General features: G+C 38.6%; 1 protein-coding gene across 1 annotated transcript in view; it reads left to right on the top strand.

The window, feature by feature from the left end:
- The window catches only part of SLC35F1 (solute carrier family 35 member F1), a 425,524-nt gene that overhangs the window by 254,580 nt on the left and 145,564 nt on the right, over positions 1–25,380 (top strand). The window lies entirely within an intron of this gene.

Below are 25,380 nucleotides of genomic sequence, written 5' to 3'. Positions count from 1 at the left end.
CAGCAGGAAGTAGGAAATGCATGTATAGGCAGAAATGTACAATTGCTTATATTTGAATTCCTGTTAGCATTTCTTGTACCCCTCAGTAAATCTAAATAGACTGCTTCCCTGGAACCTGAAACAGGCCTGATGAAGCTGTCTTAATAAATGCTAGCCCTTAGAAATCCAAGAGGATTACAGACAAATATATGTTCTTGGGAAAGTATCACGAGAAAGATAAAAATAGTAAACACAAACAACTCTAGTAATAACAAAGGGGAAAAGAAAGAAAAGAAAACTACCACAAATGGCCATGTGAGATGTTCTGTCTAAACTTAAAAGAGCCAAAAAAATGAAACAAGTCCTCCAAGAGTCAGTGCAAGAAAAACTTATTAAAGGGCAATTGCAGTTGAAATCCTTGGGGTATATCTCTGGAGCATATACTTCAGAGACTTATGATTATACCTATGGCCCAGAAATAGCCAATAATAATCCCCCAGTATCAGCTGTCGACTGTAAAATATGCACTGAAAAGTAGCCATTAATAGGTTTGAAGACAATTACATACCATAATAATGAATAAAGATATGTGTATAGCCATATACATCAATCCTAAGAGTCATACTCTTTAGAAACTTTGCTAATAATCATATATCAGCATTGAATTTGTATATTTCCTTATTTGGATTGTCCTTCAGAGTCATATTGCTTAATTAAAATGCTTTGGCCAGGACTAGATTTCCTCTTAGAGGGAGAGTAAAAATGAACAAGTTAGGACTGAATTCTAGTTTAACTTGGGATTTGTTTAAAGTATTGGAAAAGCTAATTTCATTTGCTTCTCAAATATTGGTGTTATTGGTGTTTGTTTTTTAAAATTTAACATCAGTAGGCATAATTAATTTAAGAGTAAAATTTCAAATAAAACCTCAGGCTACAAAAGTTATAGACGTTGCGTCTCAGCTATATTTCCTCAGTAGGATTTGGAAGCTAATGATTTTGAATGCTACAAATGCATTATCTAAACAGTTATACCCACAATTTCACCATTGGTGCCTCAGTCCAGGAAAGAACTCCAGAAAATGAGGAAACTGGGGAGGCCTATAATTAGAAATTTACTTATGAGAGACTGTTAACATGAGGAATGTATAGTTTGGTCGTTCAAGAAGAGAGAGCTGTGCAGTTCGACTTAAAAATCACTTGACGAAAGCTTGAATAATAGTTTAGAATTATTAAAGAATAGAATGATTTTAGCCCAGTACAAGGATTATAATTAAGGATAGTAAGATTACATGAAGAGCAATTTTGCAACACTCTAACATAACCAAAAAAATCACACGAAAGTGGTGAATTTACGTTCTCTAGAGATTTTTAGAACCAGTCTAGACTACAAGATGGTGAACTACAACTAGTCTTTGGGTTCTTGTTGATCTTACTTTCCAGGAGCCCAGAGATTTAACAAAAACTCTCATCAGGGAAAAAAATAAAATCAAGCCATTCTAAGAAACAGAGAATAATTTCACAGTTACAGGTAGAGACAGAAAAGCTTAAAAAACTAAATGTAGAAAAAGACCCAAGGTTAATAATAATACCCTCTGTTGAGGCTTTGTAATGTGCCAGCTACTACATATGTGAATTACCTCTTTTATTCCTTCAATCCAAGGAAATAAGAATCATTATCCAAAATTTTATAAATGAGAGATCGGAGGCTCCCCCAGCATCAGAAACCTGCTCCAGGCTATAGAACTAGGGAGAGTAGGGGCCCCTCCCAGGCCAGGGCTGGGTGCCTTCATGGCCCACTGTGCCCACCCATGTGCGGTCCGGGGAGGAAGGAAGAGGGAAGGGAGACAGGTTGGAGCAAAAGGAGGATTTTTCCCCTTGGATTTCAAAACCCTGGATAAGAAACCAGCCCTGGGGGTGAAGTCTAGTGAGGCACAGCACTGATTTCAGGAGGATGTGACTGTAAACGGTGCTGGGAGAGGATGGCGAGGGTGGGCAGGGCAGAGGCACGACTGGAAAGAGGCCAAGGACCAGAAACAGCAAGGAATTCAGAGGCTCTTTGGAAGGAAAAGACTGAAGAGGACCTGAGAAAATTCCGACTGTCATTGCAGTTGGTGATGGAGAGAACCAGTTTCTAAAATGCCCTATCCAGAGATTCCTTTATTGCCTCAGATTATCACTAAATATGCTGGCATGTCTTTATATGGGTGCTTACTCAGAAGGTTTGTTTGTTTTAAGCTTCATTTTAGAAGTTTTAATAGGCTGGCATTAAGCTAACATCTGGAAATCAACATAGTAATTACATTAATTTTGTATAGGCTGATTCAGTGCCATGTTCTAGAGACATAATAATCTCCTTCCTCATGCACCTCAAGATTTGAGAGGGAATGAACAGAGCAAAGAGGAGAGGATGGAAAGTGTGATGTGTGTGAGGAAAGTGCTGTCATGGCCACATTTTCTCCTTCCTTCCAGGTACTTCCTAAGTACTCTGCTAAGTACTCTGCCGGGAGTGCTGCAGGTCAGGCTTGAGCAAGATGCCAGCCTTCCCAATTCTTCCAGCACAGATGTCACTGGCCCCACAGGGCCACCATATTCATTTGATACCACCTTAGGCCACCCAATAGCAATAAGTTAGACTCAGGAATTAATAATCTTTCTTTATCGTTTTAATTATAAAATGTATGATTGTCACATGTAAACACAATGTGATAAATGCAAGAAGCCTTTCAAGAGCATTAAGGGTGATGTTATTACAAAAGCTTTGTGGAAATTTGACTTCAGAGTTAAAGTGAATTCTCCTCACCAAATTTGCACTGAGCCAATGATCAAAGACTCCGAAGCAACAGAATGCAGTATAAGTTTCAGTGTAACGCCAGTTCAAACTGGAGTTTTGAATTTGTCCCTGATTATTAATTGGTTCCTGCAAAAATTTGTAGAAAACCAAAAATTGATTCCTACAAAGACCATCCTCCTTAAAAAAAATTGTATACTGTATAACAAGTTTTAAGGCTAGCCCTTCGTGATTGGAGCTAGGTTTTTTTATTCCAGATGGTTCTAAAATTTTAAAAAATCTTGCTGTTTCCCCTAAAGAGCTTCTTTAATACAACTCTGTAGAAAAAACGGTACTTCAAAAAAGTAGTTCCAATGACAATGTATCACATTTGAGAATTCAGATAAAATTTAGATAGCTGTTACTTGGTTAGTTGTAACCACTTTGGGGAAGTTACTCAGACAATGTGGCGCAGTGGTTAAGAATCCGCCTGCCAATGCAGGAGACACGGGTTTGAACCCTGGTCCAGGAAGATCCCACATGCCGTGGAGCAACTAAGCCCGTGCGCCACAAATACTGAGCCTGCGCTCTAGAGTCCATGCACCGCAACTACTGAAGCCTGCGTGCCTAGAACCCATGCTCCGCAACAAGAGAAGCCATTGCAAGGAGAAGCCGACACACCACAACGAAGAGTAACCCCTGCTTGCTGCAACTAGAGAAAGCCCGCGTGCAGCAGCGAAGACCCAACACAGCCAGGAAAAAAAAAAAGAAAGAAATTAAATGAACTACCTGAAATCTATGTATTACTAGGAGACAAGAGAAAATATGTTACTATTTAAGCTAAGTTACTGTCCAGAGTAGTAAAATTTTACATATATATATATATATATATACACACACACACACACACATATACCCATTGAAGTAATGCCTGAAATCCAAACTCACGCTATATGTACAAAGTAGGGTTTCAGGAATTGTAAAGAAAAACATAGTCCTCCTCTTGTGTTTCTCCTTTACTCTCAATACTTCTGACACCAGATGTGTGGGGCTTTTCCCACACCATGCAACTCTGTGACACCAGCTGGGTGTCTTACAGTATAACTCAGTTCTGACAGTTCTATCTGGAGATGGATAGAAGTTATTACCTGTGCTTCTGACCTACCTGCTATAGATCAGAGGTTCCCACGAACCCTCCTTGGGTTTGGTTAATTTGCTCGAGCCTCTCACAGGACTCAGGAAAGCAGTTTACTTACTGTTTACCAGTTTATTACAGAAGGATGTGATAAAGGATATAGATGTACGCTCAGATGGAAGAGGTGAGTAGGGCAAGGTGTGTGGCAAGGGCCGTGGAGCCCCCAGGCCCTCTCTGGGCACAGCACTCTTAGCACCTCCACGTCATACGTTCACCAGCCCTAGAGCTCTCCAAACCTCATGCTTTGGGAATTTATACGGAGGCTTCATTAGGTAGAGGCATGATCATTAGCTTCATTTCCAGCCCCTCTCCTCTCTCTGGAAAATGGGAAGGCGGGGCTGAAAGTTCCAGGCTTCTAATCATAGCTTGGTGTTTCTGGTGACCAGCCCCATCCAGGAGCGCACCAAGAGTCACCTCATTAGAAACAAAAGAAATTCCTATCTCCCTGGAAATTGTAAGGGATTTAGGAGCTCTGTGTCAGGAACTAGGGTCAAAGACCAAATATTAGAACAAAATATGCTCCTAGCGTTCTTCTCACTTAGGAAATTACAAGTGTTTTAGGAGCTCTGTGCCAGGAACTGGGGGCAGAGAACGATACATATATATTTCTATTATCTCACAGGTATATGACTAAGAAAGTATAGTGAAGCTTCCCAAAACTTACAGATTTGCCTGGGAAGCCTCTTCCTCATGCCTACTTTTTTCTTAAAATTCCATGTAATACTAGCTGAAATCAGGAAGCAGAGAAACAAAAAGCAAAGACTGTGAACAACTGAAGACCACTCAGTTCTTGCATTTGGATGTAGAAGCAAGAAACGTGACAGGCTTTTAAAACAAAGGTGAAATAGGATATATTTCTTATCAAGAAAAATTATGTCATCAAACTTTTTGCCCATAAGCTTCTTTTATCAATGATTACAAGAATCCTGCTGCTTCCCAGAACTACTTTCAGCAGTTCTTAAATAATAGATATCCATGGTTCTTTTTTGGCAGTTTTTAACTTCTGAATATATATAAACCACACAATTTTTAAATAGTCCATAATTTCTTCTTCCTTTTCTTCTGCCAGTTTTTCTCAGTTCTTGCCTCTCCAGTTTCTATTTGTTTTCCTTATCAACAAGTTGCTCAGCGATGGGGGAGGTAAGGATTGTGGAGCAAAACCAGGATGCTGAGAGTGAAAAGAAAACACTTTGGTTCCTTGTTTTCTTCCTCAAGTCATGATGGCGGGGAAAGAATGGGTATCAGTAATGAACGCATGGATAGAATCAGAAGTGCCTGCTTCTTTTTGTATACAGACCCTAGAAAGAGAAGAAAAGGTTGCCACTGTTGAGCATCATTAGAGATATTCCTGGTGACTACAAGTCTTGCTTTTTCACTGAAAGATATTTTTATAAGCTCTTCCAATTTTGAATAAAAGACAAGCTTGCAGCTAAAAATTTGACGAGTATTGCATGAATTCCACCAAATTCTTACATACACATTAAAATATTTGTTGAATCTTTTATATATTCCTTTGGGTGAGTGTGAAAATGAAACAAGTTACTAGTAGTACTAACAGAACACTCAAAAATATCATCATGTGTAATCCCTTTGACTTTTTCCAAAGAGAATACTGAAAAGTAAATTCATGCCTTACTGTTCAAGAGAAATATTCTCGGTTTGAACATTAAATTCCAGAAGACAGAAATCCTAGAGGTCTAGGTTCAAATTTCAGTTCTCAGTGGAGAGGCTGAAAGCATTAAGTCAGCTCAGGAATATCAAGCACTCACCCTCTCCTGATCCCTTTTACCCACTATCTTCTTTTTTCATCCAGAGCACTCAAATAGGGCAGGATTGGTGTGAGAAATATATAAAGATGACAGCCTTGTCTACACACAATAGCTGGATGCAACTCATGGCCCAGTAGTCTAGTCCCCACAAGAATGTTCTTCTCAGAATTTGTACCAAAAAAGTATTGCTCCTTTTGGTGGTGGCTGGGGAGACATTAATCAGAAGATAATTGTTGCCTCTTCCAATGTAAGGCAGGCTTCGTATTTGTTCTCTGCAGAAACACTATACTTCTTACACTTCTTACAATTACATAGGCTAAATTCTCAATTACCAATGCTGCAAGATTTAAAATATCTGTGTAATTAGAAGAAACGTAGGACTTCATACGAAATAATATAGACCTCTCAGAAAACCACAAGGTCTGGGAAACTTAGGTATCTGGCATTTCACAGTATGTCAGACCCTAGAATCCCCTGAAGATCCTACCTCCCCAGTTCTGTTTGTATGGCTCTGCCTCTGTGAATCTTTGCCCCTTGCCTTTGTTGGAATTTTCTTTGGTGCTTGCCATAGGAAGTCAAAAACACAGGCCAGAGCAGTAAAAAGAGTTAAAGCAGGATCCAGGATTTTCTCAGAGCAGAAGCCTCAGTTTTGTTTTGTTTTTTTTGTTTTTTGATTTTTTTTTTTGTTACGTGGGCTTCTCACTGTTGTGGCCTCTCCCGTTGCGGAGCACAGGCTCCGGACGCGCAGGCTCAGCGGCCATGGCTCTCGGGCCCAGCCGCTCGGCGGCATGTGGGATCTTCCCGGACCGGGGCACGATCCCGTGTCCCCTGCATCGGCAAGCGGACTCTCAACCACCGCGCCACCAGGGAAGCCCTTTTGTTTTGTTTTTTAATTTTATTTTATATTAGAGTACAGTTGATTTACAATTTTGTGTTAGTTTCAGGTGTACAGCAAAGTGATTCATTTATACATATACATGTATCCATTCTTTTTCAGAATCTTTTCGCATGTAGGTTATTACAGAATATTGAGTAGAGTTTCCTGTGCTATACAGTAGGTCCTTGTTGATTATCTATTTCATATATAGTAGTGTGTATTTGTTAATCCCAAACTCCTAATTTATCCCTCCCCCCAGTGTTTCCATTTTGGTAACCATAAGTTTGTTTTCAAAGTCTGTGAGTCTGTTTCTGTTTTGTAAATAAGTTCATTTGTATCATTTTTTTTTAGATTCCACATGTAAGTGATATCATATGATATTTGTCTTTCTCTGTCTGACTTACTTCACTTCATATGATCATCTCTGAGTCCATCCATGTTGCTGCAAATGGCATGATTTCATTCTTTTTTACGGTTGAGTAATATTCCATATTCCATTATTCCAGTGATGTTGTATATACGTACAACATTGTCTTTATCCAGTCATCTGTCGATGGGCATTTTGGTTGCTTCTGTGTCTTGGCTATTGTAAATAGTGCTGCAACGAACATTAAGGTGCATGTATCTTTTCGAATTACGGTTTTCTTCAGGTATATGCCCAGGAGTGGGATTGCCAGATGATATGGTAGATCTGTTTTTCGTTTTTTAAAGAACCTGCATACTATTCTCCATAGTGGTTGTACCAATTTACATTCCCACCAGCAGTCTAGGAGGGTTCCCTTTTCTCCACACCCTCTCCAGCATTTATTGTTTGTATGTTTTTTGATCATGGCCATTCTGACCGGTGTGAGGTGGTACCTCACTGTAGTTTTGATTTGCACTTCTCTAATAATTAGTGATGTTGAGCATCTTTTCATGTGCTTTTTGGCCATCTTGTATGTTAAAGCCTGAGTTCTGCTCATACACAGCTAGTTCACTTTCCAGTTCTCTGGATAACCTTGAATAAATCACTGAGAAGGGATTCTTAGACGGTTGGATAAGGAAGGACTTGACAAATGTAAATACTGGATTGTAACTCCCTTGAGAGTCGTGGGGGAGATATTACTGTCACTTACCTACGTCTGGTGAGGTAATAGTCACTGGAGCCTATTAAAATATCTCCCTTATGGGAAATTACTTGGCAAACCTCCATTCCTGTTTCTTGTCATGTTGCATCTATTTTTACTTCATATGTATGATTGGAGAGTTTTATCCCCCATAGTATAGAAAGGGTGTACCTCAGTGATTTCTGAAATGAACCTTGGTGGACACTCCATGGGAATTATGCTTATGTTGGGGAAGGGAGAAGAGAAGGTGGGGCAGCGGGTGGGGGTGAAGGGATTTTTACACAAGCCATGCTGGGAAATTGTTAGAGAAGATCAAAGGGGAAAATTAAATTCCATTTCTAGCAAAACTGCCTGCCAGTATATGGAGCAACTGGAACTCTCATATACTGCTGCTGGGAATGCAAAGCGATACGGACACTTTGGAAAATGGCTTGGCAGTTTCTTATAAAGTTAAACATCCACTTACCATGTAACCCATCAATCACATTCTTCGAAGAGAAATGAAAACATAATATCCACACAAAGAACTGTACACAAATGTCCATTGCAGTTTTATTCATATTCATAAGCCCAAACTGTAACCAACCCAAAAGCTCATCAGTTTGTGAAAGGAGAAAAACAGTTGTGGTAAATGCACACAATGGAGTATGACTCAGCCATAAAAGGAAAATGCTACTGATACATGCAATGATATGGATTAATCTCAAAAGCATTATGCTATGTGCAAGAAGCCAGACACGAAAGCTTATATACTGTATAATTACATAATGCATAGTAATGTGATGTTCTGGAAAAGGCAAAACTATAAGGTCAGGAAATAGATCAATGGTTGCTAGAGTGGGGAGTGGGGTGTTGACTGCAAAGGGACACAAGGGAACTTTTGGGGTAATGGAAATGTTCTGTATACCTTGATTGCTGTAGAGGTTACATGACTATATACATTTGTCAAAATTCTTCAAACTGTACACTTAAAAGGGGTGCCTTTTATTACATATAAATTATACTTTAATACACTTGACCAAAGGAAAAAAAAAGAAAGGGAACTGACTGTCTACTCTCTCTCCATGGCTGCCATGATGAAATAACGTTATCACTGGGCTCAGAGTTTCCAATGTGCAGCTATTCCCTCAGTCACTTATGGGTATTAGGAAATGCCATTAAAACCTCCTACTTCATTGTGGCATGCTTTCAGGCTGCAAGAATGAATATAGTTTCCTCCAGCCCCAGAAAATGTACCTACTCTAAAGAACCTGCTCCTGGGTCATGAATTATTACTTATCAAGCTCACAATCTATTAAATAATGTAAAAGTACATAAATTTCATACATATGCAGTACTTACAGGGTGAATCTGCCCCAAGTCAAGTCTCCCACAGTCTTAACCAAATTTACAGTACCTAATAGTGCATATACTGTTTGTGCTAAAGTGACTGAATCTCAAACAGAGTGATTCCTTAGCCAGAACTTTCAATATCACTTAGCACAATAAATGACTTTTAGATTGAAGGAAAATGACATGAATATGCAACACCATTTTCTTTTAATGAATCCTTACATAAACTTACACACACACACACACACACACACACACACACACACACTATACATCAGGCCCTCCCTCATTCCCCATGCCAAATACTTCATTAATGGATGCCCTTCTGATTCTTCTATTCCAAACAGCAAATAAGCATGGAGGGAGGGATTGTCTTCCTGTTTTATCTGGAGTCTATGTTAACTGTTAATTCTGGAAATCTTTAAGCATTCATCTATCCATGCTGAGAGCTGGCATAGAGCAATACTCATTCTTGGCACGAAGCTCCAGCATTCTTGTGGGAGATTGAAGGGTGGTTACAAGATGATAACTATATTGCCTGAAGGAGATAAGTCCCCTTCTGCCAAAATAGTGCTTTGTATGTAATTAGTGTAAAAATTCAGAGGAATAGAGTTTATCCTTACAATCATCTTTCTCATTAAAAAAGAATCATAATGGAAGAACAAAGCAGTCCCTGCAGTGAATTGAATTGCTTTCCCTAAGTTTTCATTAAATCAAAGACTCAGCAGTTATAGCCATCTTGCAGACACTGTTGCAGTCTGCTGCATGAGATTTGCAGGGCGGGAGTGGTGGGGAATAAAACAATGAAGCAAAGTTTTTTTTTTCCCCACAGGATTAGAATTGCATTGTGATTATCTTTAGATCAGAGTTCCCTGTCCATTAATTTTTTTGACTGTCTGGTTTCATTCGTTTCCATTTCTGCGTTTTTGAGGACCAGGAAGAAGAATGTGTAACTCACCAAATTTAAATGCGATTCCTGCAAATGGTGGGTTCTGACTACAAGTTGGAGTGACTGGGCCCCTTCAGTGACCTATATGAGGAAAAAATATAAAAAATATTACTTCCAGATAAAAGAAAATATGATCAAAATTTGTGACAATTTTTTACTATTTGATATGTCTTTGTATGAAAGAACATGAATATTACTTTATTTTACCTTTAACTGCCTAATTAGTCATGTCTAAGTAAATGTCTACCCTTAAAAATCATATTTGGGAATTATTACTTATGTTCACTAAATTAAAATGTAACTTTAAACAATTAGGATCTAGACATTTTCTGTTTCTCAGTTCAGTAGAAATTCAAGAGCCATTGAGTCATCCTGGTTTAACTTGCCTGTGTTGTATTTCTTCATTTCACAAGTCAGGGTAATAATAGTAACTGCCTTACAGCTTTCACGTGGACCAAGTGAGGTACTATATGTGGAAAACTCCTAGCACAGTGTCAGACATATAAAAAGCATTCAATGAATATAATCTGCCATCATTGGAATTAGATTTGATTTTCCTCCCCAGAAAGTTGGATTTTACACATGTACCCCTTAATTTGAATCAGTTCTATCATGCGGATCCTGAAATTCATTAGCCATATCCCAGCACTTATGTTCTCCTTGTCACTGGATGTCAGAGTAGGCAGTGGTCTGATTTACAGAGGGAGCAAAAAGGAGAGACATTTTAGATGCTTTCTTACCTATGGTGTCCATTGTGAATGAGGGAATTCATTGATATACTAGAGCAGGACTAATTCTGCAATGCCTGAGCCCAAGTCCTTCCCCCGCAGCATGTAGAGTGGGGCTCCCTCCTGCCTGAGGAAGCTACGTGGTGGGAGACCATGGGCACCCAGAATCTGTTCAGAAGGAGCCAGAGCCCCCCTTCAACTTTCAAGCATAACTTCACTCAAATGGTCCAAACTACAAGAAATCAGAAGGGGAAGGAGGGAATCTCGCTCCCATTTTTTGACAGGGTAAGAATATTATTTCTATTTTAAAGTTGAAAAATAAAATCAGGGTGACAATAGGAAAAAATAAAAATAGTCCAAGATGAAAAAGAGCTGCGAAATACCCAGAGAGAGCACAAAGCACTGGGGGCTACACAGCCAGGGAAATGTAGGCAGCCAGTGCGTCATTCTCTAGCTAAGAAAGGGAGAGGCTGTCACAGATCGCGGAGCCATCGTTCAGCCATCTTTCAGCAAGAAGAACACGCTGCAGACAAACTCAATGGACTACTAGGGCCTCACCAAATTCAAAGCAGCTGGTTCTATACCTACAAGCACAATTCAACTTTTGGCTTAGTGAATGTCATTCGCGGAGGTCGAAATTTCCAGCTGTGCTGTGTTAAACTCAGGACCATTATAGCACAGCTTTAAGCAAGCTATTGATTTTACACTTTTGTCAGACTAAAAGAAACTAAGATCACTCAGGAGCAAGCAAAGAACTCAACTTCTATAAATAAAGTTAAGGAACTTGGTAACTTCTTTTTCACAGAGCAATGTGTGGGCAGAGCTTATATAAGTGGCATAAATGTAGAAGTCTCTGCCCTGTTAAAAATTGTAAGTTGTTTACTATATGGAAACGTAATAGATCTCAATCCCTGATTTCTCTTGTTTTGGCATCAGATATGTTGACTAATTTAGATATCTGACAGGAAAGTCATTGATAAATGTGTTCCTGTACTCAGTGTCTCTTAACTGAAGGAATCAACCTGGTGTACAAGCCAAGGATTCAAATTCTCCCTAGCCTACAGAGGTTTATAGTTTTAGGTCTGCCCATGATTACTTCATACAGAACCTTCTAGAACACTCTGACCTGATCACATCTACTCACCTTTCTCTTATCTAAATTTATCTTACTTTCCTCAGTTGCTCATTCCTCCTTTATGTATTCTTTCATACATTATTTCATTCATTAAGTCGGCAAACACTTCTTGAGGGCCTTGTTCTGTTAGGCAGCGTACTACCAGGTGTGAAGGATACCTAACTGAGTGAAGATGAGCTCCCTTCTGACACCCCTTCTAAGCGCTCAGACAAGGGGAGAGTAAACAGTCCGTGTCATTACAAGAGTACAGATCTGAGCACCGCCCCCCCCACCAGCTTTCCCTTATCTCCACCAAATCTCCATTGCAAAAGAATTTACTTCTCTGCTATCCATTTTATCACTCTTTGCTCCATCCAGCCACCCTTTCCCAGTTATTCACAACAGATGGATTCAGTCCAAGCAGTTAGAATCAATCCATTGCTGTTTCATGGCCTTCCTCTTGGCCTTTCTTTGACGGTGCACACCCCTTGCTCCAGGACCCTGACTTTGCATTCAGAAGAGTGGCAGCTGTTCCCCCAGTCCCTGCACCCCCCCGCACCCCATGCTGTCTCCTGGGAGAACACAGCACAGACATCACCCACCTCCTTTATTTAGACTTGGCGGTGGCAATTTCTTGGCTGCTAGGCGTCTATGAGCTAGAGCAGTTGGTATTTTCATGATCATTAGTGGCTCCCAAGACCCTCAAAAGTCTCTTCTCCTCTTACAGGCAGTTTATATATGGATCACAGATTTACGTCTTTTTGCCTGACTTAAGTGACCCCTTTACGTAGTGGAAAATAGCCCTTTACTTTTCTGGCTTTGTCCTTTTAAGAAGTCTTTACCTCTCTGGTGATTTAGGAATGTACCTTTAGCACTTACTGTTACATGAATTTATGCTCTTCCCAAGTTTCTAACAACCATAAAATAGAAACCACGATAATTTAATGTTATAAAATGAAAAGTAATAATACAGTGGAGGATATCAGAGTTCACAGCCTTTATTTTAGTACCTGACAAAGGGAAAAGGCTGCCAACCACTCACTGGGACCTTTAGCATATGTGGAGGGGTGGGAAGGAAGGAGAAAATATCAACTGCTTGCTTTCAACCAACTAGCTCATCTTATTTTCTTAGCGTGCAGCATGCTCCATTCAGCACGTATTCATCACATCTCTTTCAGGGTGTTAGGTTTCCATTTCGTAGTATTCTAGAGGAGTAAACTAGGGTTACAATAGGTACAATTTCCAGTAGTTCCAATTCATTTCTAGAAAGTAGCACAGATAAATATCCAACTAAGTACAGCAATGACTATAATTCCCTTGAAGAAACCACTACTGCATCCTCTTAATCTTGTACCAAAATCCCTGATCTAAATCTATTTATTCATGGCTTCACCTGAAAACCAGAAAAGAGTATCGCCCCTTAGCAAGCGTATCTCTAGCCACAGGTATCCCCTGTGTATTGATGCAGCTCCCAAGGTTAAAGTTTAAACACAGTCAGCAACTAACTTAGAAAAGTCCCATCATCTCTGGGGTTGAAGTTTCATTTGATTGTGGAATATATTGCTGGTACAAAGTTGTCTTCAGTTAAATTTCACAAATATTTATTGAGCCCACTGGGTACCAGCACCTGAGGAGACCCCTTCAGATGCCCTCTCTCCATCCCCATCAACCCTAGCACTGCCTAGCATTCCTTCTCACCTGGACCGCCACTACCACCCCTGAACAGCTCTCTGTCTCTGACATCTGCCACATCTTCATCACTGTAATCCCTCTTTTAAAACTTTATTTATGCTAAGCTAAAGTGCAGCAGTCAACCAGGCTTTGGATGATCATGTAAACCTTGTTTATTTGTGACTTTTATTGAAACCAGGATTTTTAAAAACAGTTGGGAGAGGAATTGGTTAATAAAAGGTGACTATTTTCCATGTCAATTAAAATCAACATCTACTTTCCAGCTTCATTTTGTAAACCAAAATATGGTCTTTTAACAAGGATTCAAAGAGACTCAAAATCAAGATACTAGAATGTTGCTATTTCTGCTTTCTAAGATGCCCATCTACTTGAGGAAAGGAGATCAGAGATATAATAACTAATTTTTGTTTTCTGAGTAGGGTGTCTTCTGAAGTGCAAGCCAAGTTGCCTTGGGTTTTAGAGCAGGAGATGTCGATCCTAATGTAAAAAAAAATAAACTTAATATTTTAGGTACTAGTTTCAGAAGATGTAACTTTGGTTCATACTGTGCTCTGTACACAGCATTATCGCTAAACTCAAAGAATTCAGTTCTGGAATTCCCTGGCGGTCCAGTGGTTAGGACTTGGCACTTTCACTGCTGTGGACCAGGTTCTATCCCTGGCTGGGAACTAAGATCCCAGACCCGCAAGCCTTGTGGCGCAGAAAAAAATCAGTTCATCACTTAATATAGAACTTCCAATTAAAATCAATTCACTTTGGGGCTTCCCTGGTGGCGCAGTGGTTGAGAGTCCGCCTGCCAATGCAGGGGACACGGGTTTGTGCCCCAGTCCGGGAAGATCCCACATGCCGCGGAGTGGCTGGGCCCTTGAGCCATGGCCGCTGAGCCTGTGCATCCGGAGCCTGTGCTCCGCAACGGGAGAGACCGCAACAGTGAGAGGCCCGCGTACCGCAAAAAAAAAAAAGAGATAGTGCTTCTCACCTACGGCATAAATGCCACTCTCTTCTTCAAAGGAAATCTTTGTTAAAATTTTGTTATTCACCATTCACAGAATTTTTTTATGCATATGCATTCATGTACATGATTATAATGTGTTTTTCATGTAAATGCTAGGAGCTATACATATTGTTCTGAAACTTGCTTTTTCCACTTAATATATACTGGAAATTTTTCCATCTCAGTACATGTATATTTACCTAATCATTTTTAATTGCTACGATAGTATTGATAAACTCACAGTTACTGGTCATACAGATTGTTGCCATTTTGCATTTCCATCCATTTACAAGAAACAACCTTGTAGATATATCCTTAAATACATGAGAGTATCTCATAGTTTAGATTTCTAAAAATTTAAATGCTGAGTCAAGAGGCATTTTGAATATTGATAAATATCACCGAATCTGTCCTCTCCAAAGGTATTACCAGTTCAAAAGCATACTAACAGTATTTGAGAGTATCTGTTTTCCCACTTACTTATTGACATTTGATATTATCAGTAACTTTTTTTCAATCTGAAAGGTGAAAAATACTTATTGTTTTAAATTTCATTTCCTTAATTACCAGTGAAATGAGCATCCTTTCACATGTTTATGGGCAAGATGAAATAACTTTTAAACCCTAAAATAAAAACATGAAATGATAATGATCCCTCTGCAGTGTAAGAATAAGTCCCAGTGGACTCCTTTCCTTCTTTCTTTAACTCAGTCTCTTGTTTTCGTCTCCTCATGAATTAGTGCAAAGAAGGGAAAACAAATGGGCCCTGTGATACCTTCCTCTGGAAGAACACCACCGCCAGAACACTGGAGTAATAATGTAGAAATTTATATCATCCATAAACCTTTTATAGTAGTGTAATTAGTAGGGCTATTAATACTACCCAAGCCTAGCTTTCTTTATGGCTGTAAACACAGCTTGTGATCACATAAATGACATCAGTAATAATCCTTTAGGGCATCATGTAAACTAAAGTAATTGAGTCAGTTTAGCTGTGGTATAACCAGAATTATCCATTCAAAAAAAAAAAGTATTTTTGCTTAGAAAGCAGAATATGAGCGATAACCCAGGGGCATTTTCCAGCATTTGGATTTTGGATTCCCGGGGAGGTTTACTGGTGTTAATATGTCTGAGAAGAATGGATTGCAGAGAGAAATAGTGATAATTTTAGCCAATATCAGTGCAGGAATATGCCCATCAGCCAAATAGATCCTGTCTTTTTCTATAGCTCAGTGTCATTTGCATATGGTTCTCTTCACTCTTGTGGCATTTTTATTAATGTTTAATACAAAAAGAATGAAGTCAGTTTAGTATATATATTATTTTATCTCTTCTGTAAAAAATAATGAAAGTGGCATGGAAGTAGGTTCCAGGAATCCCAAATCAGTATAAATTAGCAGCATGGTTTAGATGACTGCTGTGGTATTCAGAACAGTCAAATTACATTCAAGGATGGTTTCTACCATGGTTACGTTCCTTCCTTGAGCAGGTCAACTTAATATCTCTGTGACTCAAATTTCCTCCCTAAAAAAATGAGGATGACTATTAAATAAAAATTGTTTACTAATATATATTGATCATTTTATGTGCTCCAAGGTGGTTTCATTAAAATGCCAATCTAGTTGATATTTGAGAGGCAGTATTCAATTGTATGTGACTTTTCTAGGGTTGGCCTTTAATTTACTTCTGGCTCTGAATAAAAGTAGTATATTCCAGGATGAGTAAGATTTTTCTGAAGCAACAGGTGAAAAGCCAGTCCTTTCAACTTGGATAATTATTGACAGAGAAGAACACACTTAAATGAGGGAGAAAGAAAGAAATAGTGCATAGTGAGTTTGTTTGATTTTATGACCATGCTATGCACCATTTCAAGTACCCCCCCAAAGGAGAAAGAGAAAGGAAATGAGAATGTACAACACAACTACATCATCAATAAGTCTTATAAGCATCATTTAGGTCATTTTATGGATACGGAAACTGAAGCTTTGAGATACTGACTTATCAAAAAGTGTAGAGCCGCTTCTATTTAGCATATAGTAAATCACAAAAGACCATCAGTCTCACTCTACCAACAAAAATCATATAAAATCATTGTTTTTATGAACCTACCAGAAAGCTAAGGAAGAAAAGAGACCTAAATGTATAAAACTACAGAAAATTCCCTTTGTAAGACAGAAAAGATTCACAGCTTCTCTCATTCATGGCAGAGTGACAAGAGAAGGAATCCACAGAGAGGTAAAAAAAAAAAAAAAAACGGCAGCCAGAAGTTTAGGTTTTACTGGTCACACGTGAGCTGGTATGGCAGATTTTAATTCTAAAGGACCCCAGCCACAGAGCAGGTCTACATATACCTGCAAACTATATTTCATGGATCTGTGTCTAGTGCTGGGCATGTAGTATACCAAAGCCTGAGGTGTAGAGCAGGAGAGCTAAAAGAGATTCCACCTGAGTTGTGTGGAGCCTCCCCAGGTACATGGCAGTCTTCCTTTGAAGGTGGAGGGAACAGTTCAGGAGATCTGAGAGAAATGAACTTGAGGCACTATAGACTTTCACCTTCCAAGGGTTGGAGGCATGGCAGGATCGCTGAGGTAAATCTTTCAGAGACATTCCAGACAGAGATTTCTAGGGTACAGAAAGCCTATCACATGACTGGAGAGCAAAGAGATTTCCCCAGCAACCCAAACAGTAGTCAGCTGAGCTATAATGCAAAGATATATTTTTTAGTGGTTCAGACAGTTGGTTGCTTTGTTGCAAAGTGCAGAGAGCTCTAAAACCTCAACAGTGCTCAAACCTCAAGTCTTGAAAAAAGGTAGTGCTGATCCTGCTTGCAAACATTTGAAGTCAGCAGTGAACTAAGTCAAACTAAAGGTACAAGAAAGTGCAGCCCCACTGATCAGATTGACTAAGTCCCCAAAACCAAGCAGCCTGACACAAAAAGGGCATCCTCTTTTGGAAAGTAAATATTATTTAGTTCAGTCTCTACTGTTATTTTATACAAAATGTCCAGATACAATAAAAAATTACTAGACATGTGAAGAAGCAAGAAAAATGTGACACATGGTCAAGAGAGAAAATAATCAATAGAAACAGACCCAGTGATGTCGTAGATATTGGAATTATCAGACAAGAACTTAATAATAACTATGATAAAAGTAATAAGTTCTAGAGGAAGAGGTTGAAGATATGGGGAATTTAATCAGAGACCAGGAAACTTTTTTTTTTTTTTTTTTTCTGTACGTGGCCCTCTCACTGTTGTGGCGTCTCCCGTTGCGGAGCACAGGCTCCGGATGCGCAGGCTCAGCGGCCATGGCTCACGGGCCCAGCCGCTCTGCGGCATGTGGGATCTTCCCGGACCGGGGCACGAACCCATGTCCCCTGCATCAGCAGGCGGACTCTCAACCACTGCGCCACCAGGGAAGCCCAGGAAACTATTTTTAAAATAGTCAAGTAGGAATTCTAGAGATAAAAAACACAATATCAGAAATGAAGAATGTAGGATTCAGCAGAGGAAAGAATCTGTACACTTGAAGATAGGTGAGTACAAAATATCCAGTTGGAACAGGAAAAAGATGAGTGAAAAAAAAAAAGAAAAACAGTAGACTACCTGGGACAAAATGAAATGATCCATTATGCATGTGATTGGACTCCAGAAGAAGAGAGAGACAATGGGGCAGAATAAATATTTGAAGAAATCTTAGCTAAGAACTTTTCAAATTTGTTGAAGGACATCAAATAGATCCAGGAAGCTCAGGAAATCCCAAGCAGTATAAATACAAAGAAGGCTACACCCGGGTATATCATAGTCAAACTGCTAAAGACTAAAGACAGAGAGAAAATCTTGAAAGCAGCAAAAGAAAGAAGATACACTACAAAGAGGGAAAAACACCACTTGCTAGAAACAATAGGGCCAGGAAGGCTATGGAACAACTTTTTTAAGGTGCTGGACAAAACAACAACCTGTCATCATACAAGTCTATATATAATGAAAGTATCTTTTTAAGTGAAGGCAAATAAAAGGCATATACCTAGTAATAAGCAGAACCAAGACTTGAACCAGAGCCCTGTAAATGGGAATTCTGCTTCCCATCACAGTCAGCTCTGCCTTTACCTCATTGTATTTGTTGTGTTTCGGGATACGTCATGGGCAATGCCAGCTTTAAGTGTTTAATTTTTACAGTTTGTTTTTATTATAAAAATAATGACTGTTGAGAATTCCCTGGAGGTCCAGTGGTTAGGACTCAGCACTTTCACTGCTGGGGCCTGGGTTCAATTCTTCAATCTCCTGGTGGGGGAACTAAGATCCTGCATGCTGTGTGGCATGGCCAGAAAAAAAGTTCTCATTTTTTACTTCCTGTAGACTCAAATTGACAAATTAGAAATGAGAGACAAGCTCCACTGAGTAGCTCAACGTGGCCCACTTTCCTTGATCTCTTTCTTAGACTTGAGATGTGAAAAGTCATTACAAGAATCCTTGTCAACCCTTCTCTGTTAAGGCAAATCCTCGTTGGCAATAAATATAAGAAATTCAATACTTTAAATATGCAAATTTGGAATAATCTATTTCTTTCTAACTTGAAGAAAACCGTCAGAAAGAGCAAAATTTTCCAATCAGTTAACACAATGACATTAAGCTAATTATTTGGGTTATAAAAGAAAGCAAAGTTTTATGTGGTTTCCTCCTGCCAAGGATACTCTGGTAACTCCACATGTCATCACTCAGATGTTTTCCAGTTTTGTGACATGAAGCAGCCTCACCTTCACAAACATCACCATTGTCTTTGTCATACACATGTATATAACCAACTAATACGGCTAGCAGTTTTAAAAATTACCATTTTTCAGAATGTATTCACACCCGCATTTGGGGGCAGAAAGTGAAAAGTCATACCTGAAGGGTAGGAGAAAAGGCTTGTTTTGTAACAAGCACTTTAGCTCCACTTGAGAAAGTATCTGTAGTCACTACATTGTTCATAGTTGACTAATCTGATTTTAGACAGAGTCAAATAAGGAAAATAATTTTTTGTTGTTTATAGTGAGACTGTTTAAAGAACAAGAAAGTATTGATGGAGACTTTTAAGAGTCACCTACTCCAACTGTATCATCTCTACTTCTGCAATGTCCAAACCAGGGACTCAGAGTATACTTAAGTATTTTGAACTCATTATATTCCAGGAAAATGCATCCCATCTTTGGTCAACTCTGACCATTAAATTTCTTCCTCACAATGACTCAAAACCTGTTTCCTTTTTCACTGATACCCAGTATCCTAAATTTATTTTGGGAGGCCCCATGGAATATTAAATTCTTCTCACTGAAATATTTGAAACACACCTCATGTACACTTTTCTCCTCTAGGCAAACCTCTCCAGACCCTCTCCATTCTGATGATTTCTTAGCACCTTCCATTTATTCCTTTTCCCTTTGCGAGAGAAAAACCCACTGCTCTGCTGTTCAGAGTGGAAAGAGAGTGATCACTTCCCTCTTTCTAAGTATTACATTTTTTATAAAATTTTAATCTGCAGTTGATCTTTTTTTTTTTTTTGCACTCAAAGCTCACAGCACCTAAATAATGCCAAATGAAAAAGTGATTTATTTTCTTACATATTCCTATATCCTTATTGTAGGAAAGAATTTTCCCAAGTGGCTACTTCCATAACTTTTAACTTGTTAAAAAGTTATTTTTTCTGATACCTGACCAGAATTTCTGCCACTGTCTTATAAACCCACTTCTTTCTAATTATCTTTTGTATCCCTCAAAGTCACCTTAAGTCATATTAAATCACCAAACCTTTCCATCTTTGATTAAGGACTACTGCACACTTTTTAGAGCTTTCTTCATAGGTCCTTTTTTCTATGCTTACCATAGCTTTCAGTGCACACCTTCAAACTCTCTTTGATCTCTCTGTGGTCCCTAAAAATGGGAAGCTATACATCAGATACTGTTAAATATAACTGACAGAAGTTCCTCTTTTCTAAGTAAGCCTCCCTATCCTTGTACTATCTTAGACAAATTTTATTTCATTGTATTTCTTCCATTAAATCAAAACTTACTGGAATGGTTAAGAAAGTAAAGGAGGTAAGCTCTCCCGTGTCCCTTATAGATAGAGCATGGGATAGTTGTATGGTTCATTGTGAAAACTCAGAGTGAAAAGGATGGATTAAAATTCTTAAAGAATTTTCCTCTTGAGTTTAAAAGGGAAAATGCCAGAACCTTGGTCAGGGAATGATCTCTGTTCTGATCCCGTCCAGTCTCTTCTTTTTATTGTCCTTTAAGCTCCTCACTGATCTATGACAAATTGGTTACAAATTACAGATAATTCTTAGTATTTTTTTAATAATCAGTATTCATACTTTCAGGAGTTTCTTCCTCATTTATAGTTCCATTGTTCTACAGAATGATCTTTTTAATTTGGTACTATAGTTTCCAAGTCCCTTTGGCATCTACCATGAACCCTGAAAAAAATGGTCTCTGCCTGCTTAGGAATGGTTTTACATTGCATGATTGTGAAGGGGCAGTGGGTACATAGACCACACTGGCCTTTGGCAGGAAGAAAATTTCTTGGTTAAGAGCTGCCTATCAAGCCATTCCCTATTCCTCTTTACTTCTTTACTTGTTTGACCTCTTCTTGAGGTCACACGGTTAAACCTCCTTTTGTTGCAGTCCTGGGTTGGGTGGATGTTGACTTCTCTCATGCTCACTTTTGCAAGGTGTGGATACTACTGTTCCTTCGACAGTAACTTTCCCAATGTTGCAACTCAAGTAACCCCCTAAATCTGAAAACCACAGTGATTCAGATCCCCATCACTCTTCCCTGCCGATTCTGTTCAGACCCCTAGGATATCTTCACCACTGAATATCCACACCTCCCAGGACTTGTTGATTTGGGTTTTTGACCCTCCTCTGGAGGATGCCAACTCTTCTGTCCTCTTACCTTCCCTCATTCTCCACCTGGAATGTTCTGCCTCACGTCCTTGTCCACACCTCTCTCGTCAGAGTGTCCTGTTTTAGGGCCCAGCCGCTTGCCTGTGTGTGGAAGGGTATCTTTGGACCCTGTGTTTCTACAGCTACTTTTAAAAAAAGTTTTCATGTCCTTTTGTCTGTATTCAATTCAGCTGACCATCTTATTTATAAGAATTTATTTTTAGTGTTATTTTTTAACATTACAAGTGAATTTTGGCATATTTTTTCTCATGATACCTATTACCTAATATTTGCTTATAAAAGAAGGATTACAAGTAGTTTACGGAGAATCATATGAAGTAAAACCAGATGCCTTTTTTATTCCACTATGCCCAGAAATGGAGAAAATTCCCTGCACTGAGCCTCATTGAGGACTCTATCCTAACCACGGTCAACTAGAAGAGACTGACAGGACTGATAAAGAAACCCAGACAATCACAAGACAGATGTAAGATTTATCCCAAAGATAACTCTCTTGTCTTGTTCCTAGGATTTTTAAGTACCTCTGTGAGTAGATTTGTGCTCTAAAAACCCAGGTCTGGGGCTGACACAGAATCAGATTTGCCCGTGGTGGTTCTGCAACTCAGTGTCTTAAAACTAAGCTCAGGTAAATAGCAAAATAGTTTTGAACATAACCCTTAAGAATATTTTTATGAGGAGCCATAAATAAACAATGTCCACATTACTAGAAATTTTAATGAAGACTTTTAGTGCAGAATATATGTGACTCAATGGATTCATCTCTTTCCTAGACAGAGATTAACCTAATTTTTTGTTGTTGTTAAATTCATGTATACCCTTCCATACCTGGGGACTAAGGAAAAACAGACAGGAGCCAGGCTTCTCTCAGAGCTTTTCAGGACAAGGGCACCTCTCTATTTCCCCTCTAAATAGATACCTAGCATTCAGAACCCTAACCAGAGCCTCTCCTCCTAGCCTTTTTGGGGGTTGAGGAGGTAGTTTTACTACTGATACAGCTGAATGGGTTAACTTCAAGAATTCTATATCCTATAAATAAATTAGTCTTCTATCTTCTATTTTTTTATTTAGCATATTTTGCCAAGGTGGGCCTCCAGTATATTTTATGTTATTGGAATTCAGACAATGAGTACCTTTTAGAATGACCATATTAGGATTTCTTTTTTTTTTTGGTTTGTAAACTTGACATAGGATATATATTCCGAGAAACCTTTCCCAGTACAGCACCCCTAAGATTATGGGATAAAATGTTTTTTTAAGTCTTTTTTATTTTAAGTATAATTGATCTTACAGGAAACTTATGGGAATTTGTAGAAGCCAGACACAGCTGTCAGCCAGAAGGTCATCTGGATGGACATACACTGGTGCTGGTTTACCTCCACGTACCCTCAATCCTGGTGGTTCAGAGGCTAATTTCAGAGTACTGGTTTTAATGGGTCACCTGTGAGGCATTCAAAAGTAAAAGCTTAGAACCCAATAAGTATGGACTGTAGGACCAGAGACCTAGAATAAATTCAGGATCAGCAAAGGGAAAGCCTCTCAGTGGATGAACTCTGTCTCATAAAAAGAAGAAGTAGGGATATGTGTCTCTCTGAGCTTTGATCTGGTTAGAGCAGAATCAGTAGAAATAAATTCTCCCCTGCAGAATAAAGACACAGACCTACTAGAGAATGGACTTGAGGATATGGGGAGGGGGAAGGGTAAGCTGTGACAAAGTGAGAGAGTGGCATGGACACATATACACTACCAAATGTAAAATAGATAGCTAGTGGGAAGCAGCTGCATAGCACAGGGAGATCAGCTCGGTGCTTTGTGACCACGTAGAGGGATGGGATAGGGAGGTTGGGAGGGAGACGCAAGGGGGAGGGGATATGGGGATATATGTATACGTATAGCTGATTCACTTTGTTATAAAGCAGAAACTAACACACCATTGTTAAGCAATTATACTCCAATAAAGATGTTAAAATAGATAAGTAAATAAATAAATAAATGAATAAATAAATAAAAAAGAAAAGAAAACACAGGGCAGAAAACAAATAGTACCAGCTCTCAGCTGAGTTTTTGCGTTATATTAATACTTCGTTTCTCTAAAAGCTCCCAGAACTAAAGAATGTGCGCAGCCATAAATCAATCAATGCCATATAGGAAATAATTTTTAAGCAGTAAATGTTAAATACAGTTTAAAAAAAAAAGAAGAAGAAGGGCTTTTATGATTAGAGAGGAACAGTTCCTACCACTTGTATGGAAATGAATGCAGCCTTTATTAAACACAACACAATTTTTTTTGTGTGTGTGTGTGTGTGTGTTACACGGGCCTCTCACTGTTGTGGCCTCTCCCATTGCAGAGCACAGGCTCCGGACGTGCAGGCTCAGCAGCCATGGCTCACGGGCCTAGCAACTCCGCGGCATGTGGGATCTTCCCGGACTGGGGCACGAACCCGTGTCCCCTGCATCGGCAGGCGGACTCTCAACCACTGCGCCACCAGGGAAGCCCAACACAACACAATTTTAATAAACCACATTTAGAGAACAAGTTTTCATAAATATTTGAACTGAGTACAGACTTAATTCAATAAATTTCCTCAACAATTTAAACTAAAAAAAAAAAAAAAAAATTCTCCCCTGCAAATTTCTGACCACAAGGCCACATGCATGCATATCTGAAATTATATTTATGAATTAAAAAACACTGAGGCTAAAATTTAAGTAGTCTCAGATTAGTAGTTGCCCTAGGTGCCAGACATAAACAATTACAGATCCTCTGGAGGAATGAACTTTAAAATATGATCTCAAAAATCTCCATAGATAAAGTTCTAAGGAATATGAGCTAATCATTTTTTTAATGTTAAACAAATTAAGAAAACAAATCATCATGAATAGGAACCAGCATAACAATACAGAAATAGACCTGTCCCATTACAACTATTGGAATTACCAGATTAAAAATTTAAAGTAAATATGCTTAAAGAAATAGAGGAGGACTTTATTATATGACAAAGAAAGAGACTATCAGAAATTGATCAGGTAGATCCAAAAAATAGAACCAAATAGGATTTCTAGAAATGAAAAACATAATAATTGAAATTAGAAACTCAATGTAGAGGTTAAACAGAATCAATTCCAATTAAGAGATAATTAGTGCACTGAAAGTTCTTAAAAATTTATTCCGGATGCAGCACAAATAGATAAAAATAAGACGTGAAACAGATATTAATTGACATGGAGAGTGCTGAGAAGATGCAACATGAACGCGGACTCTGGAAGGAGATTATGGTAAGAAAAAGAGAGCGGCACTAAAGAGATAATGGTAACAACTTTTCCAGAATTAACTAAAAACCTGAATCCCCTAAATTCTGAAAATTTAGTGAATATCAAGCAAAGTAATTAAAATAAAACCACATCTAGAGACACCATAATTAAACTACAGAACACCAAAGAAAAGAGATCTTAAACACAACAAAAGAGGAGTATGTTTATGTATAGCTGATTCACTTTGTTATACAGCAGAAATTAGCACACCACTATAAAGCAATTATACTCCAATAAAGATGTTAAAAAATTTTTTTTCAAAAAAAGAGTAACAATTAGATGAACAGTGACATCTAGAAAATAGTAATGATGCCTTTCATCTGTGCAGAGAAAATAACCTACATATAATAAAAGTATCCTTTAAAAAAGAGGGTGTACTAAAGATTATTTTCTCACAAGTGAAAATAGGTTTACTACTAACAGACCTTTAGTAAGGGAAAGATGTTCTTCAGGAAAATAAATAAGATTGTAGTAAGGTGTAATGTGAAAGAACAAATCATAAATAAAGAAAATAATAGATATTAAGGCACATCTATACAAACCTTAATTGTGTAAAACATGACAGTAATGTTTATTTGAACCATGAACAACAATAACATTTAAGTCAGGAAGTAGTGGTTGGGATT

Source organism: Lipotes vexillifer, unplaced genomic scaffold, assembly GCF_000442215.2.
Source record: "Lipotes vexillifer unplaced genomic scaffold, Lipotes_vexillifer_v1.1 scaffold58, whole genome shotgun sequence".
Lineage (NCBI taxonomy): Eukaryota > Metazoa > Chordata > Mammalia > Artiodactyla > Lipotidae > Lipotes > Lipotes vexillifer.
The sequence above is the reverse complement of the archived record's forward strand: the minus strand, read 5'-3'. Positions and strand labels throughout refer to the sequence as shown.